The following is a 17,875-nucleotide window of genomic DNA, read 5'->3' as shown; positions in this document are numbered from 1 at the left end:
CTAGGCACTATATTATGTATATAACATTCAGCACACAATCATGATGTAGTCCAAGGTGTCACATGCTAGACCCCTGCCTAGGACTGCAGGTGGCACTAAAAGTAACTTTCCAGACCTTGGCATTGCTCCCCCTGGAAATGGGGAGACCCTTCAAATAAGACGATGGACTAGTATGTCAGGAATACACTGAGGAGTGGACAACCCCAGAATAGGAAAATCCAAGCAAAAATAGCATTCAAACAAATCTCAGCCTTTATTTGATATTCCAACTGGCCAATACTGAGCACAGACACTTCCAGCCATGCAATTCACACAAAAATAATGAAATTTGTCAATGCATAAATGGAAAAAGAAATTTCACAAACACTTTACAGCAGTGTCTATCCCAAAGTCTATTTGGTACCCTAAACACCAAAACTCCTGAACTTTGCAGCTTGTTAAACAGTCCTCTTCATCCGGGAAGGTAAGTGTGTATCATAAAGTGCTGTCAGTTCATAAACTCCTCAAAAGTAAAATGAGTCCAAAGAAAACTAAAAGAGAAGCCAAACTTCCAAGGCTCCAATTAGAGAATGGCAAGAGGAAAAAATTTGTCCCTGTCCCCATCTCCACTTATTATATTAAGGTATATAAAGAAACAATATTCTGTACAATTGTCATTTTATAAATCAAAGTTCTGGCTGCCGAACTAGAGGAAGAGATCTTCAGCTGGCCGGGCTTTGTTTATAAATGTTTATCAACACAACTAATATACTACTTTATACTAAAGCAAAAAAAAAAGAAATATAAATTATTTTTTTTACCTTTGTTGTCTGGTTTTTGCTTTCCTCATCTTGTCATTCTATTCCTTCCATCCCCTGTCTGCTTTCTCTCTGCCTCTTCCATATGGAATCTGCTCTATTTCTGTGCTTCTACCAGAAACTGTGCCTCTCTCTTCCATCTCTCCCTCCACCCCACCTCCAATTGGTCTGGCACCCATCTTCTTCCCTCCACTTCTCCCATAGTCTGGCATCTGTCTTCTTCCCTTCCATCTTTCCTTCCCTCCCCCAGGTGGTTTTTAGCATTTCTCTCCTTCTTTCCTCCCCTCAGATCTGGTATCTGTCTTCCCAATCCATCATGTACCCTTTTTTCTTTATCCCCTTCCATCCAGTATGTACTCCCTTCTCTCTCCCCTCCCCACTTTCCTTCAGCATCTTTTCCCCTCTCTCTCCTACCCATTTCCATGTAGCATCTGCTCCCCACTCTCTCCTCCCCATTTCCCTTCAGCTTCTGTTCCTCTATCCCTTCCTCCTCTCTCTCCACTCCCCTTCAGCGCCCTTTGCGCGGTCCAGCAGCCCCCTCCCTCCCGATCGCCGCAGACCGGGCATCTCCCTCCCTTCCTTCTCCTCACATTTGCTGGCCATTTTCATTTTTCTGTCTCTAAGTGGCCCGAGCCTTTAAACAAGTCACATGAAGCTGCACTGAACTTCTGACGCAACTTTCTGTTTCCGGTTGCATAAGAGGAGATGTTTCAGGCAGCCAATGTCACAATACAACTCAAGAGATTTTATTGAAATTTCCTATGGGAAGTCCCAACTAGGATCCTGATTTCAAATGAGCACTACTCTCTCCTGCCGAAATCCCCCCAAACTTTTCGATTACCAGCAGGAGGGAGCCCAAGCCCCCCTGCCAGCAGGAACCCCCCCCTTCGAAACTTGCGATTACCGGCAGGAGGAAGCCCAAGTCCTCCTGCCAGCAAGAACCTCCCCCCGCGAACCTTGTGATTATCGGCAGGAGGGAGCCCAAGCCTTCCTGCCAGCAAATGCCACCTCCTGAACCCTCGATCAATGGCAGGAGGGAACCCAAGCTCTCCTGGCAGCAAATACTACCCCCCCTCCCGAACCTGTGATCAACGACAAGAGGGAGCTCAAGCCTTCCTACCGGAAGGCAAGCACCCCCTCGAACCCCCAGACCGGGAACCCCCCGGACCCACCAAACCCGCAAACCCCCCTAACCTGAAAGGCAGGCCAGCCAATTTTCCTCCAAATCGCAGGCCTGCCCCTTCCCGGTGCATTGTGTGATGCACTGAGGGGCCTAGGGCCTGATTGGCCTAGGTGTCTAAGGAGAGGCCTTAGGTAACTGGCCCAATTCCAGTTAGCCCAGGTGCCTAAGGCACCTCCTATGAGGCACCTGGGCCAATCAGGTCATAGGCCCCCTCCCCGGTGCATCCCACAATGTGCTGGGAAGGGGCAGTCCCGCTATTTGAAGAAAGGCAAGCCTGCTGGATGGGTGGGAGGACCCGTCCAGCTGGCCAACTTTTCAGATTAGAGTGGGGTCCGGGGGGGCTAGGGGGGTTCAGGGATTCCCAGTCGGGGGGTTCGGGGGGTGCTTGCCTTCTGGCAGGAGAGCTTGGGCTCCCTCCTGCTGGGCATCACGGGTTCGGGGGGGTGGTTCTTGCTGGCAGGAGGGCTTGGGCTCCCTCCTGCCATTGATCGTGGGTTTGGAGGGGGTTCTTGCTGACAGGAGGGCTTGAGCTCCCTCCTGCCAGTAATCGCGAGGTTCGGGGGTGATTCTTGCCTGCAGGAGGGCTTGGGCTCCATCCTGCCATTGATCGTGGGTTCGGGGGTGTTTCTTGCCAGCAGAACGTGGGCTCCCTTCTGCTGTTGATCGCAGGTTTGGGGGGGGTTTCTTGCCGGCAAGAGGGCTTTGTTCCCTCCTGCTGGTAATCACGAGGTTCAGGGGAGGATCGCAGCAGGAGAGATTAGGCATATCTCCAACCATGATGTTTGGGGGGGGGACAGTTACAGGATTCTGTAATCGCGTTGTTTGTGATAGATGCAGGTTAGGGAATTCTGCTTTTAGGCGAAGGACTGGTCTTTTTTTGGGCATTTGGAACTTGGGCGATTTTGTAGTTGGAAATGTATCTTAAGGATAGACATAGTGGTGGTTTGGGTGATTAAACAGGTGAACATAGAGGTAGGTCATTCTAAAAATAAAAAAAACTCATTTTGGATGGGTTTTTTGAGAATGGACATTTCCCTGCTGCCTACTTTCTACATCTAGGGACTTTGGCCAAAAGGGGACTTAGACGTTTTTAAATGAAGGAATAGGATCATGGAATACATCTGAGAAGAGTCAGGTGTGACTGCTATCCATTAGACACGAGAAAATTTTTTCAGATGGGGGAGGAAAGGGAGAATGCTGTTAGACACCAAAGATAGCTTTTTAAAAATCAGGGTAGGGTAGTTGGGTGGGAAGGAAAAAATGGGTGCCAGTACTCTCTAACCCTTCTATGCTGCCCCAAATCTGGCATAATTTTCCTCACAGTAGCCATGTGACCCAAACATTTTTTTTTTAATTGTGAATGCTGCAGGATAGTTTCAAGTTTATTTAATCTTTGATATACTGTTTATCAAAAGCATATACTATACAGCATTTGCATGCAGTGTGTTTGCACGTGAGAACCCTTTCTGCATTGCTATCCTGTGGTAAAATGCTAATAAACTTGCATTACTGCCTTTCCGCATTGGCCTCCTAGTCAGTCAGATTTTCAGGATAGCCACTATGAATATGCATGAGCTATATTTGCATAGCTTAGAGACCTACTGTGTGCAGATTCATTGTGGTATTTCTGTAAACCTGATTGGCTAGTTATGCCTCCAGGGCAGGGGTGTCAAAGTCCCTCCTCGAGGGCCGGAATCCAGTCGGGTTTTCTGGATTTCCCCAATGAATATGCATTGAAAGCAGTGCATGCACATAGATCTCATGCAGATTCATTGGGGAAATCCTGAAAACCCGACTGGATTCTGGCCCTCGAGGACCGACTTTGACACCTGTGCTCCAGGGCAACACTATATTTTAGGACTTGGTATAGCTCAGTGGTCTCAAACTCATATCCTTTGCAGGGCCACATTTTGGATTTGTAGGTACTTGGAGGGCCACAGAAAACATAGGGCTCCTTTTACTAAGGTGTGCTAGCATTTTTATCATTCGCGCTAACCCTGTGCGGCAATGCAGCACACGCTAAGCGCGCACTAAAACCGTTAGTGCAGCTTAGTAAAAGGAGCGCATAGTTAATGTTTTATTAAAGAAATGACAATTTTGCATGAGGTAAAACTCTTTATAGTTTATAAATCTTTCCTTTAACTGTTAAAGGAAAGATTTATAAACTATGGGGCTCATATTCAAAAGAGAAAAATGTCCAAAAACCAGCCTAAGTTGGCACTTGGATAAACATTGTCAAAATATGTCCAAGTGCCGATAATGAAAACAGGTTTTGGACGTATTTCCAAACGACCTAGGCCTTCATAGTGCTGCTGAACGACCAAAGCTAAACAGGGCATTTCAGGAGGAGTGTTGAGGGCGGGAGTTGGGCGGGACATGGGCCAGCTTAGACTTAGTCGTACATGTATAACCGAAAGTTATACAGCCCAGGATCGGCGGAACTTGGACGTTGTGACTTAGACCATTCAAAAGTCAGTGTTCTTCAACCTTTTTACACCTATGGACCGGTGGAAATAAAATAGTTATTTCGTGGACCGCAGGGCCGCCATCAGGGCAGTACTACCAGTCCTGCATTCAGGGGCCCAGAGCTGACAGGGGGCCTGGGCTCCCCCAGGGTCGCAAGCATAGTCTCCTCTCCTTCTCCTTACCTGCCCTGCCGCAGCACACAGCCAAACGGAAGTCTTCCCGATGTCAGCGCTGACGTCGGAGGGAGGGCTTAAGCAAAGCCCTCCCTTCCTCCGACGTCAGCGCTGACATCGGGAAGACTTCCGGTCGGCTGCTTGCGGCAGGGTAGGTAGGGAAAAGGCAGTCATGTATCGAAGGGGGGGGGGGGCGGTTCGCCTCGGGTGTAGCCATGGGGGGAATGTGCACAGCCGGTCAGGTCCCCTTAGCCTTGTGGCGCTTCCCCCGACCGACTGACAACAGGCCCGGCCGACAAACCTCCCTGCCCTGTAGCAGTGAATCTAAATTACCTTCTTACAGCAGCTTCAATACTCCAGCTGCTGTAAGAAGGTAATTTAGATTCGTGGCTACAGGGCAGGGAGGTTTGTCGGCCGGGCCTGTTCTGTTGTCGGTCGGGTGGGGATGCGCCACAAAGGTAAGGGGCAGGGAGGGAGAAAGGGAGGAAAGGTGGAGTGGAGAAGAAAAGACACTTAAGGGAAATGGGTAAAACTGAGGGGGGAGAAGGCCGCTGAAAGCACTGGGGAAAACAAAGGGGTGGAGAAGGACGCTGAAAGGACATGGGGAAGACGGGAGGGGGGAGAAGGACCCTGAAAGCACATGGGGAAGACAAAGGGGTAGAGAAGGACGCTGAAAGGACATGGGGAAGACGAGGGGGGGAGAAGGACGCTGAAAGCACATGGGGAAGACAGAGGGGGGGAGAAGGACCCTGAAAGGACATGGGGAAGACAAAGGGGTGGAGAAGGACGCTGAAAGGACATGGGGAAGACGGGGGGGGGATAAGGACGCTGAAAGCACATGAGGAAGACAGAGGGGGGGAGAAGGACCCTGAAAGGACATGGGGAAGACAGAGGGGGGGAGAAGGACCCTGAAAGGACATGGGGAAGACAAAGGGGTGGAGAAGGACGCTGAAAGGACATGGGTAGATGGGGGGAGAAGGACGCTGAAAGGACATGGGGAAGACAGAGGGGGAGAAGGACGCTGAAAGGACATGGGGAAGACAGGGGGGAGAAGGACACTGAAAGCAAATGTGGAAGACAGAGGGGGGAGAAGGATGCTGACAGGACATGGGGAAGATGGGGGGGAGAAGGACACGGAAAGGAAATGGGGAAGAGAGAGTGGGGAGAAGACACTGGCAGGGAAGAAGACAGAGATGCCAGACTATGGGGGGAGCGGAGGGAAGAAGATGGGTGCCAGACCAATTTGGGAGGGGGGAGAAAGGGAGAGGCACAGTAACAGAGCAAATGGAAGACATAGAAAGAAGAGAGACAGTGGATGGAAGGAATTAAATGAGAACATGAGGAAAGCAAAAACCAGGCAACAAAGGTAGGAAAAAAATTATTATTTTTTTTTTGCTTCAGGATAAAGTAGTATATTAGTTGTGTTGATAAAAATTTATAAACATTAGAGGCTCTGGTAGAAACCCGTTTACAAAGTATGTATTCTTCCCAATTAATATTTCCAAATTAATAGTCTTTTTGCTTATTTTTAAATGGGTTTCTACCAGAGCCTTTAATTCAGTAGCATAATTAAATGAAATAACTATTTCTGTAGTTTATAGGGACGGAGGGGATTCCTCGCAGGGACGGGAGGGGACGGAGGGGATTCCTCGCGGGGACGGGTGGGGATGGAGGGATTCCTCGCGGGGACGGTTGGGGACGGGTGGGACTTTGGCGGGGACGGGTGGGATTTCTGTCCCCGCGCAACTCTCTACCCCAGGGTCCTAGGCCACCATAGCACAAATTCCTGTATTATGCTTCTGCTGTGCACAACAATAAACAATAAACACTACTGTCATACTTTTTTTTGTCCCCTGCCAATTTCCTGATAGCACCCCCCCAGGACAAAAGTGGATCCGTCTACCTGGCCCGCGGCCGCAGCCAGCGATATACCAGGTGCATGCCTCTCGTCTCCTGACTCCTTCACCAAGGCCCGCCCTGTCTCCACTCCGATTGGCTTGGGCTTTGGGTGCCTAGCCAATCAGGAGACACATCACTTGCCTGCCACTCAATCTGCGAGAGCGGGTCGGCCAGATGATGTCACCACCTCTCTAGGAGGACAGGACGAGAGGAGCAGCCTGAGGAGCTGCAGAACTAGTAAGGCAGTGATCAATTTAAACATGCACCTTTCTTCCTCCATCCCATGCACCTTTCTTCCTCCATCCCATAACACACACAGCCTGGTGGTGATGATTATCAGATTGATTCATGAATATATAATGATGTTATGAGTGTGCACCTCTTCCTTCCCATCCTCATTAGCATGTCACATACAGCATGTTACATTACACAAAGTCTGTGTAATGTAACATGCTGTATGTGACATGCTGAGGAGGATGGGAAGGAAGAGATGCACACTCATAACATCATTATATATTCATCCATAGCTGCATGTTAATGATGTGCTCATATGCACTTATTTATCATCATAACATATACATCATCATTAACATGCAGCTGTGGATGTGTAAGGACAGGCTGAGGAGGATGGATGGGAAGGAAGGAAGGTGCACATATTGTACATTTTTAACATGCATGATGCAGCTATAGGCAAGCATCATACAGATGTGTATGTTCAGATATGCGCTCAGATGTGTATGTTTAGATATGCGCTCACATATACAGTCAGATGTGTATGTTCAGATATGCGCTCAGATGTGTATGTTCAGATATGCGCTCAGATGTGTATGTTTAGATATGCGCTCAGATGTGTAGTTTTTTCTGATATATTTATTAAGCTTACAGTATTTATAAAAACACATTTAATACTTGTTACAAAAAATATTGTGCAATTGTGATCTACTTCTGGCCTAAAAAGGTCAAAAGAAATCCTTAACTGAGATTTTACATTCAAAAGTGAATTATAGCTACTAGCACTATTATTTATTAGTTATTTATTATGCAGATGTTTGTTAGTTTGTTATTAGTTCAGTATTAGACATATGTTAGTTTAGAATAGATAGGTATAGATTAGTTTAGTTTAGGTTAGGTTAGGGCCCTGCTGAAAAAGTCTACCTTGACGTGGTTGCAGGCTTACAAATCTTTTGGTCAAAGAGTGCGGCGACAGAGAAAAGTATGTGTGTATTCGGCCCATGGAAGAAGGGGGGGCCGGGGGGGGAAGGGGTGCGTGGGGGGCCCAATAGGATTGCTCAGTAAGGGGCCCAGAAATTTCTGATGGCGGCCCTGGTGGACCGGCAAACTACTAAGACTGAAATATTTTTTAAAAAACCATCGCCGCCCCGTCCCCACGAGCTCGGTCCCACAAACCATCTGATCCCATCCGCACAAGCCTCAAATAGCTATGATTTTATATTGAACATATTTTATTAAAGTATAAAAAGAAACAATATTCTATACAATTGTCATTTTATAAATACAAATAATACAGGGCAAAGATCAACAAAACCCCTGTCTCCCCTCCCCTTCACATATATCCCCTCTACTATCAAGAAAACTGAATAAGCCAAATTATTACAGAATGCTACACAAATATCATGTAACAGAATACCACAGTCACACATGAAAGGAATGGTGTTAGGGGAGTGGAACTAGGGCAACTGCCCCCTGGTCAGAGAGAGCCCTAAGCCAGCTGGAAGCTAAAGAAGCACTGCCTGGGCTTTGCACTCCCCAGTTATGTCTAGCAAGATACATATTTCAAATCTGATATATTTGAATCACAAGATAGAAATAAAATTATTTTTTTCTATCTTTTGTCGTCTCTGGTTTCTGCTTTCATTGCCTTTTCACTCTCTTCCAGCCAGTGTCTGCCCTAAGAACATAAGAATTGCCACTGCTGGTTCAGACCAGAGGTCCATCATGACCAGCAGTCCACTCATGCGTACCATGGCCCAGTACAGTGGCATGATGACCTTCTCTGTCTCTTCAGTCCAGCATCTGCCCCTTCCATTCACTGTCTGTCTTTCCCTGCCATCTCTCCTCCTGCCCCCCCCCCAATTTGGTCTGGCATCCATCATCTTCCTTCTGTTCCCCTCATGGTCTGGCATCTCTGTCCTTCCCTCCCCCCCTGTCCTTCCCTCCCCCTCTGTCCTTCCCCCCCTGGCATCTCTCTCTTCTCATTTCCTCTACTCAGATCTGATATCATTCTCTGCTCTCTCTTCCCTTTTCTTCTCTGGTCTTCCTTCTCTAATTTCTGCCTCCATCTAAATTAAATTATTTCTTACTATTTAGTCCCGTTTAATCTTTTCACTGTGTCTACTCACAGCTTGTCACCCCTTTCCCTCACTCCTCCATTATCTTACTATTTTCTTCCCCCTTTATTTATCTCCTCCTTCCATCCAGTATGTGTTCTTTCCCCACTTCCATTCAGCATCTGCTGTCCCATCTCAACTGACATCCATCTGCCTTCTGCTCTCTCTCCCTTCTTCTCACTTCCATCATCTGTCCCCTTCTCTCTCTCATCTCCTCCATTCCATCATCTGCCCCTTTTCTCTCTCTCCCCCCCAACTTCCATCATCTGCCCCCCTTCCCCTCACCTTTGCGGGTCACTTTCTTTCCCCTGAGGGTGGCTCATGTCAGAGGGGAAGCTTTGGCTGAGCAGAACCGCTTGCAAGGAACAGTGGAACTTACTTGATTGATGTCGATGCTGGGGCCCGTTGCCGTTTGAAGGAAAAAAAAAGGGACCTGCAAAGGCGAGAGGAAGGGAAACCTCCAGGACAGCTGCTCTTTGCCCTCCTTCAGCGGCCCAAGAGTCCAGACCAACAGCGGCAGCTCTGTGTACTTTTAACTTCGATGATGCGATGTGGGCCAGCCTAGCAAAGGCCCCGAGGCTGCCTCATGAAACCGCGCTAAACTACTGCTTAGGGGCAGCTCTGTGCCGAAGTTAAAAGCACACAGAGCTGCCGCTGGTGGTCTGGAGGTGCGGAGACAAGGCAGGAGGCAAACGCGGTGGAAGGCTGGAGTCCCGGCGAAGGCAGGAGTCCCGGCACAGCAACTGCAACAGGAAGTTGCAAGTCAGCTGACGCCGGCCTTTCGTTGCGGTGGGGACCAAATCCTTTGCGGACCGGCGAGATTTTTTGCAGACCGGCGGTTGAAGAACTGTGGTCTAAGTCACAAAAACCCACCTAAAGTCATGAGATAAGCACTGCAAACACATAAAACAGACCCCCACACACTACCCCAGTGATCACCGACCCCACCCCACCTCATAAAAATCGTAATCACACTTTTAAAATTCAGACTCCAGGCCATCATCACCTGGCAGCCTGGCATAGGAAAGCCTAGTCATCCAGCACAGAGGCAGCTTAAGCTGTCTTGGGGGTGGGTTAGAGACCCATGGAGAGGCGGACTCATGCCCATAAGTTCCTGTAATCACTGCATTGATAATGAAACATATGCACTCCCCTATACACCCCGAAAACCCTTTTCTACTGGCATATAAGTGGCTCCTGCAGCTATAAGGGCTATTAGGGTGGTAGATAAGTGGGTCTAGGGGATTCTGAAGGTGATTTGGGGGGCTCACCATGACCTATAAGGGAGCTGTAGTGAGAAGAAGACATGGCACCCTTTTTGTGAAGTTTACAGCAGTGCCCTGTAAGGTACCCCACTATTTAGATGCCATGTCTGGGTGTTCAGTCCATCACTTTGCAGACCCCTCCCACGTGGTATAAAGATGGATGATTTAGCGACTTGGACAATCAGATCAGCAGGACGTATAGTTAGATGATTTTTGAAACAAAAAAGTTTTGGATGTATTTTTTGAAAATGTGTTCTAGGCTGTTTTTTTTTACTTTGGACGACTTGCGACTTAGATTTAAACGGACTTAGACGTTCTTTTCGATTATGCCCCTCCACAGTTTTACCTCATACAAAATTGTCATTTCTTTAATAAGACATTAACTATTTTTTCTGTGACCCTCACAGTTAAAGTTTAGCATATTTCCTCTCTCAGAACTGACACATTTCAATCACTTTATTTTTCTGTGCTTTTAACTATGTTTCCAGGGCTGCCTTGTCCATTGACTGTTTTACTCACCGTCTTCACTCTCTGCCTTGCATCCATCTTTGCGTCAGAAGAGAAGCTTCCGCTCAAACACATGCTATTGTTTGCAGGTTCCGACGGCTTTGTGAAAGTTACTCAAAACATGCAGCGAAGGTAAAGGGGAGAGAGGGAGGGAGGGAGATAGATAGATTTGGGTAGGTAGGAAGGAGGGAGGGAGACTGCGCGATTGGTGCCGAAAGGTGGTGAGGTGGCAAGAGGGAAGAGTGGTGGAGGAAAGGAACAGATACTGAAGGGGGTGGAGAGGAACAGATGCTGAAAGAAAATGGGAAAGACAGAGTGGGGAGAAGATGCTGAAAGGACATGGGGAAGACAGAGTGGGGAGAAGACGCTGAAAGGACATGGGGAAGATAGAGTGGGGAGAAGATGCTGAAGGGAAATGGGGAAGACAGAGTGTGGAGAAGACACAGAGTGGGGAAAAGATGCTGAAAGGACATGGGGAAGACAGAGTGGGGAGAAGACAGAGTGGGGAGAAGACGCTGAAGGGAAATGGGGAAGACAGAGTGGGGAGAAGATGCTGAAAGGACATGGGGATGACAGAGTGGGGAGAAGACGCTGAAGGGAATAGGGAAGAGAGAGTGGGGAGAAGACGCTGGAAGGGAAGAAGACAGAGATGCCAGACTATGGGGGAGTGGAGAGAAGAAGATGGGTGCCAGACCAATTTGGGGGTGTGTGAAGGGAGAGGCACAGTAACAGAGCAAATGGAAGACACAGAGAGAAGATGGATGGAAGTGGATGGAAGGAATTGAATGAGAAGATGAGGGAAGCAGAAACCAGACAACAAAGGTAGAAAAAAAAATTCTATTTATTTATTTTATTTATTTTTTTGCTTTAGGATAAAGTAGTATATTAGTTGTGTTTATAAAAATTTATAAACAAAGCCCTGCCAGCTGAACATCTCTTTCTCTAGTTCAGCAACCAGAACTTTGATTTATAAGGAAGGAATAAGTTAAATATTGCAGTACTGAGGCTTGTATGGATACTGCGTGAATAGGAACAGAGCAGGGACAGTGGTCGCGGGGATTTGGCGGTGACAGGGATGGTGGTCGTGGGGACGGGGCAGGGATGGGGACAAATTTTTCCCCCATGTCATTCTCTATTGGAGACCGCTGATATAGCTGGAATACTTTGTTTCAATTAAATGCAACGTTAAAATTTCATATTTCCAAATCATGCATTTTTCCTACTTGCAAATGGCACAATCTGTGGCTCCCAGCTTTCTCATGCAAGCACATTTATCATTTGTTTTTTTAGAATATTTGTGATGAATATGCCTGGAATATTTGCTTATGTTATAGACCCATAATATACATATTCACTGTGGCTATCCTAAAAATCAGAGCACTATAGAAATGATTAGCCATAGTGTGCCTCTAAGACTGAGTCGAAAACTACCTCATCTTACTAGAAGAAAAAAATACAGTGGGAATGGTGGACTTCAATTTTCCTTCCAGTGTTACCAAATTTGAGGTGTGGGGGGGGATAATAATAATAATAATAACTTTATTCTTATATACCGCCAACAATCTTGCGACTTCTAGGCGGTTTATAGCAAAGAATATTGCAATGTACATCTGATAGTAACAGCATTAATGATAATAACAACAGTTATGTATTGCAGGGAAGTGAAGTACCTTGCGGTTTGCACAGGGTTGGAAGTAGCTGAACATAAGAATAGCCTTGCTGGGTCAACCCAACAGTCCATCTAGGCCAGTATCCCGTCTTCAGGGTGACCAATCCAGCTCACAAGTATTTGGCAAAGACCCAAATAGTCGCAACATTCTTTGCTACCCATCCAGGGCAAGCAGAGACTTCCCCCATGTCTCTCAATAGCAGACTATGGACTTTTCCTATAGGAATATTATACATGATTACAAATATGAATAACTGGCATTGAGCTTGGATTGGAAAAGTTGAATACAGTAATTAAATGTAACAATCAAATCTAAGCTTTCAAATTTCTATTTTACCAGTATTTTCAGTGCCTTTTTAAACTGGCCCAAATAAGTTATCCATCATAGCAACTGTTACCAAATACTGAGAAACTCTGGAGAACCTTCAAAATCTTTTCTGTAACTAAACATCAAGATGCCAGACCCTTGGGGTGATAATATTGTCTTAGGCTCTGGACGTCCTCAATCTCTGTACAAATTGTCCAGTGGTCCATAACTCTTCTGTAGCTATTACAAGTTAGGAACTAGAGGTGGAGGAGCCTGTATTGATTTGCTTCTATTTCCTAGCCTCTGCATCTCTAAGGACGGCTTTGTTGCATCCCCTGGAAAGAAGCTGTTTACTGATTTCTTGGAAGCTGCAAAGGTTTGAAGGAGCTACTTTTTTGGCAGCTAAAGCAGGGGAGAAGCTTGTCACTCAGCAGCACTCCAAAGAAACAAAGGCGCCTTTACAAGATATAAAGCTGTTCTCCTCCCTCCAGTCCTTTACTGGAGCCGTAGCATCAGTCCTGCACCCACTCCACCAAGAACCAGAGAAAGAGACATACAACCACAGCAAGGTAAGTCCCTACTCCACCAAACCCATGAAACTAGGGGGAAAGAATAATCACGCTGTCAACGATTCTTCCTTTCTTTGAAGGAAGAGTAAAACGCTCTAAGTAGATGTTACTGCACTCTTCTACCTTTCACTAAAGAATGAAATTTAAGATCATAGTGCAAAATCCAGTACAAAATCAGTCTTTTGATACTTACCAAGCAACAGTTTTTATTATTGATTGGATTTAGCAATACTAATGGCTCAGTTTACTAAGGTGCGCTAGCGTTTTTAGCACACGCAGCAGATTAGCTCGCGCTAACCCCGCGCTATGCAGCTAGAACTAACGCCAGCTCAATGCTGGTGTTAGCATCTAGTGGGCGCGGCATTGTAGCGCGTGCTATTCCGCCCGTTAATGCCCTAATGCAGCTTAGTAAAAGGAGCCCTAAGAATATAGTCCTGAATCAATAAATAATGAAGCTAAAATTCTTGCCAAGAACCTATGGCTTGATAGTGGGTTATTTGGGGGTATTTTGCTTTCATTTTTCTTTCATAAAATGTTCACATCCGAAAAGAAATCCTCAATGGACTGCCCTGCATTTAAATCTCACTTTAAAGACCATTTAAAAAGCAAACATACAAAAAAAAAATCCTTTGATGCTGTTAGTCTAATTTACAGAAAATCTTCACAATCTTACACAAGCATATCAGCAAACCTATAAGATGTCACATATTTATATCTCATGTGTACCATTTAATTGATTTGTAAAATTAAATTATTGACATAAAAGACAATGTAGCATAGAACTAGCAATCCTCTCCAAGGACAGGTTGATTGAATTGCTTCTTTACAACCACACTAGTTCTCTGCATCTGTAAGATTTGAAAGCTGGCTCTGTGATACCTTAAGACAGGGGTGTCCAATGTCGGTCCTCGAGGGCCGCAGTCCAGTCGGATTTTCAGGATTTCCTCAATGAATATACATGAGGTCTATTTGCATGCACTGCTTTCATTGTATGCTAATAGATCTCATGCATATTCATTGGGGAAATCCTGAAAACCCGACTGGATTGCGGCCCTCGAGGACCGACATTGGACACCCCTGCCTTAAGACAAAACAGAGAAGCAAGAATAGCAGTGGCAGTTTGTTTTAGCAGAAAGACCCTGTTCTGGTATGAGTAATTTTATCAGACAAACGATATTATTTATTAAATTGAGTCACTTCTGCTCCCTATCCATTGACCTTAAGCTTAGAACTGGTAAGAGTTAAATCAGTCTGTTGTATTCTCAAGCATGGGTGGGACTTGTTTACTGCTTTTTCTTTATGGTTTGCACAGTCATAGCAATTTACATATTTTCAACAGGTACTTATTTTGTACCTGGGGCAATGAAGTGTTAACTAGCCCAGAGTCACAAGGAGCTGCACTGGGAATCAAACTCACAGCTCCAGGGTGTTGAGGCAGCTGCTTTAACCACTGGTTCACCGAGATTTGTTTGTTTTTAAGTCTCTGAGCAGAGTATACTGTGCCAGGGAATATCTGGCACCAAATTTTAAAAAATATATATATATTTATCATTTTTCAATAACATATCAAGTATCCACTTGTACAGAAAGGTAAAATTAAGCAGAAAATAAAATAAAATACAATGCAAATTTATACTAATATAGGGCTCCTTTTACTAAGCTGCAATAGCGGTTTTAGTGCGCGCTTAGTGCGTGCTGAATTGCCGCACGCGCTAGACCTTAATGCCAGCATTGAGCTGGCATTAGTTCTAGCCGTGGAGCGTGGGTTTAGTGCGCGCTAAAATCCTGCGTGCGCTAAAAACGCTATCACAGCATAGTAAAAGGAGCTACCTTCCTTCTTATCATCCTCTCCCTAACCCCTGATCCTACCTGACCCACTCTTGGAAATGATCTTTGATCTAACTTTGTAACCCTTCTTCTATAACTCTTTTTGTAATCCGCATTGAACCGCAAGGTAATGGCGGAATAGAAATCTGTAATGTAATAATCAACCATAATAAGAAAATTATAGCTTAACTTCGACTCAAGTCCTCAAAATGGGATCCAAGAAGTCGAATCAGCGAGCAATATTAATAAAGACACATTAAAATATAAAAGAAACAAGGGATTCAATTAGCTGACGAAGGATATCAAACAAATCAAAGAGCACTCATGTTGCCCCCGCTACCAGGCGAGCCCCTGACAGAAAAGTTGTCAGTTGGCTAGGGTCAAAGAAAACATATTTTTGCATTTGATACTGTATCACACATTTACATGGGTGACGAAGGAAAAAAAGTCGCCCCAAGAACAATAACGCCTGACTTTAAGATCAGAAATTCACATCGCCGTTTTTGTGTGTCCCGTGCCAGATCTGGAAACATTTATATTTTGTACCCAAGAAATTCTTTTTATTTTTTTTAAAGAGTCTAACGGCCTCTTTTACAAACCCGTACTAGCGGCTGCCACAAGGCAACAGCCCCGAAGCCCTTTAAATCTCTATGGGCTTTGGGGCCGTTAGCGCAGAAGAAGTGTTGCCGCTGTTGCCACTTCCCTATCGGAAAGTTCCAGCATCGTTGTACTATTAAGTGATTGTTGATTATCTTCTTGTACAGTAATTTTAATGGTTCTTCTCTTTTAATGGGTAGGTAATACACTTGGGATAATGGTGGCAACAAATCTTCTGAAATTTCTAGAACTTCCATCATATAGCGTTTCAACATGTCTCTAGGAGATACTGTCACAACTCTAGGAAAATTAATCAGTCTAAGATTGTTATTGCGGGAAAAATTTTCTAGAGACTCCAGGTTTCTTCTGAAATTAATATTATCTCTCACCAATGTTTCTGAAATTTGTTTGGAAACTTTTGTTTACTGAGAAAAGTTTAAAGTGGAGTTTTTTAAAAAAAAATCTTGTAATACAATTTTAAGATTCTTAATGTCAGTTTCTTGAGTATTAACTTTATGCTCCAGCTGAACCAGCTGGGGCTTAATTGATTTAGCCAGGTCTGCCATGAGATCCCAAATAGCTTCAAGAGTTACCTCTCGGGGTTTCTCTAGTGTAAAAGAAACTTTTTAAATTTCAATATTCTCACCAACCGGCCTCTCTTCCTGGCAGTGACTCTCCTGTTTGTGGTCCACCCACGAAGTTGTTAAGACCTCAGGCTCCACAGGACTCTCCTGAAAATGTAGGGAATCCAAATTAGAGAGCTGAACGGAACGGGGACGACGGGTCACGGAGATCCCATGGGGATGCCCCCTAGGGTCACGGGGATCCTGTAGGGATGCCTCCTAGGGTCACGGAGATCCTGCGGGGTTCGATACAACTCGAGCCACGAGGCTCATCTTCTTTTTCCTACCTATCCTGCCGCAGCACACATAGCCGACCAGAAGTCTTCCCCGATGTCAGCGATGACGTCAGAGGGAGGGCTTAAGCAAAGCCCTCCCTCCCTCCAACATCAGCGCTGACATCAGGGAAGACTGTCGTCGGCTATGTGTGCTGGGCAGTGCAGGCAAGAAATAGAAGACGAGCCTCGCGGCTCGAGCTCCATTTGGCTGAGAAAGTTGCTGGTAATTTGCTTGCAGATGAGGGCTGGGAGGCAAACGCGGAACACAAAAGGGGGGAGGGAGTGCATTTTTGGACACAAGGCATGAACTTGGGAAAGAGGATGGAGGAAGGGAAGGAAAGAGATGCTGAGGTAGGGGAGGGAATGTGTTTTTGGACACAGAAGGCATGAACTTGGGAGAGAGGAAGGGAGGGAAAGAGATGCTGAGGTGGGGGAAGGAATGCGTTTTTGAACGCAGAAGGCATGAACTTGGGAGAGAGGAAGGGAGGAAAAGGGACGGTTGTGTACACGGGAATGGAAGAAAGGACAATTTTGGGTCATAGGGAGGGAGTGAGGTACAGATGAGGGAGAAATATTGTGGTGGAAAGGGAACAGTGGGACAGATTGGAATGGATGCAAGAGGGAGGAATGTTGGACATAGTGGTGAAGGGAATGGAGGGAGAGATGTGGCATGGTGCTGGAGAGGGGTGATAGAAGGAAAAATGTTTGGCATGGGGCTAATGGGCAGGCACGAAAGATGAGAAAGGGATAAATGCTGGACCATGGTAGGAGGAACCAATGGACAGCAACAGAAGAATTTACAGAAGATGGGAAAACGGAAAAAAGAAACTGGGACAAACTTTATGGAAAAATAAGTCTCCAGACAACAAAGGTAAAAAATGGAATTTATTGACTAAAATATGTTAGCTTTGGGAAATGTATATAGCAGATGTCTTTGTATTGTGTTCAAAAGAAAAGGAAATGCATTTCTGGTTTTATTTCTACAGTGTTGAAGTACTTGCTGACCCTTGCTGTGACTGGTGGGGATTCCCAAGCACTGCCAGCAGAGGACCTCCTCTAGAGATGGCCAGAACTCCCCTCCACCAAGCACAGCAGTCGCTGACAACATCCATGAGCCACTGAGGTGCCAGCATTTGTGACTCAGGGACGCTACTGCTGCCTTCCAAGCTTGGCAAAAGGGACCCCTGGCTAACTGCAAAGGAAGTCCTCAGCTGACAGCTTGGGAGTTCTCATCAGCTGAGTATTTATATTTTATTATTTACATTAGAGGATCTGGTAGAAACCCATTTACAAAGTATTTATTCTTCCCAATTAATATTTCCAAATTAATAAAGTCTCTTTGCTTATTTGTAAATGGGTCTCTACCAGAG

The 17,875-nt window shown here is 45.7% G+C and overlaps 1 protein-coding gene across 4 annotated transcripts in view; it reads left to right on the top strand.

Annotated features, from left to right (window-relative positions):
• SCRG1 (stimulator of chondrogenesis 1) overlaps positions 1-17,875 on the top strand; it is a 140,199-nt gene that overhangs the window by 109,248 nt on the left and 13,076 nt on the right. Inside the window, exons 1-2 of one of the 4 annotated variants that reach the window (XM_033942585.1) lie at positions 6,495-6,755; positions 12,915-13,183. The exons of the other annotated variants lie outside the window; for them this stretch is intronic. The gene's annotated coding sequence lies outside the window, so the exon portion shown is untranslated. Of the gene's footprint in view, positions 1-6,494; positions 6,756-12,914; positions 13,184-17,875 lie in introns of those variants that run through there. 4 annotated transcript variants of the gene reach the window in all.

Source organism: Geotrypetes seraphini, chromosome 1 (assembly GCF_902459505.1).
Source record: "Geotrypetes seraphini chromosome 1, aGeoSer1.1, whole genome shotgun sequence".
Classification (NCBI taxonomy): Eukaryota; Metazoa; Chordata; class Amphibia; order Gymnophiona; family Dermophiidae; genus Geotrypetes; species Geotrypetes seraphini.
This window is presented reverse-complemented; position numbering and strand designations above follow the sequence as displayed.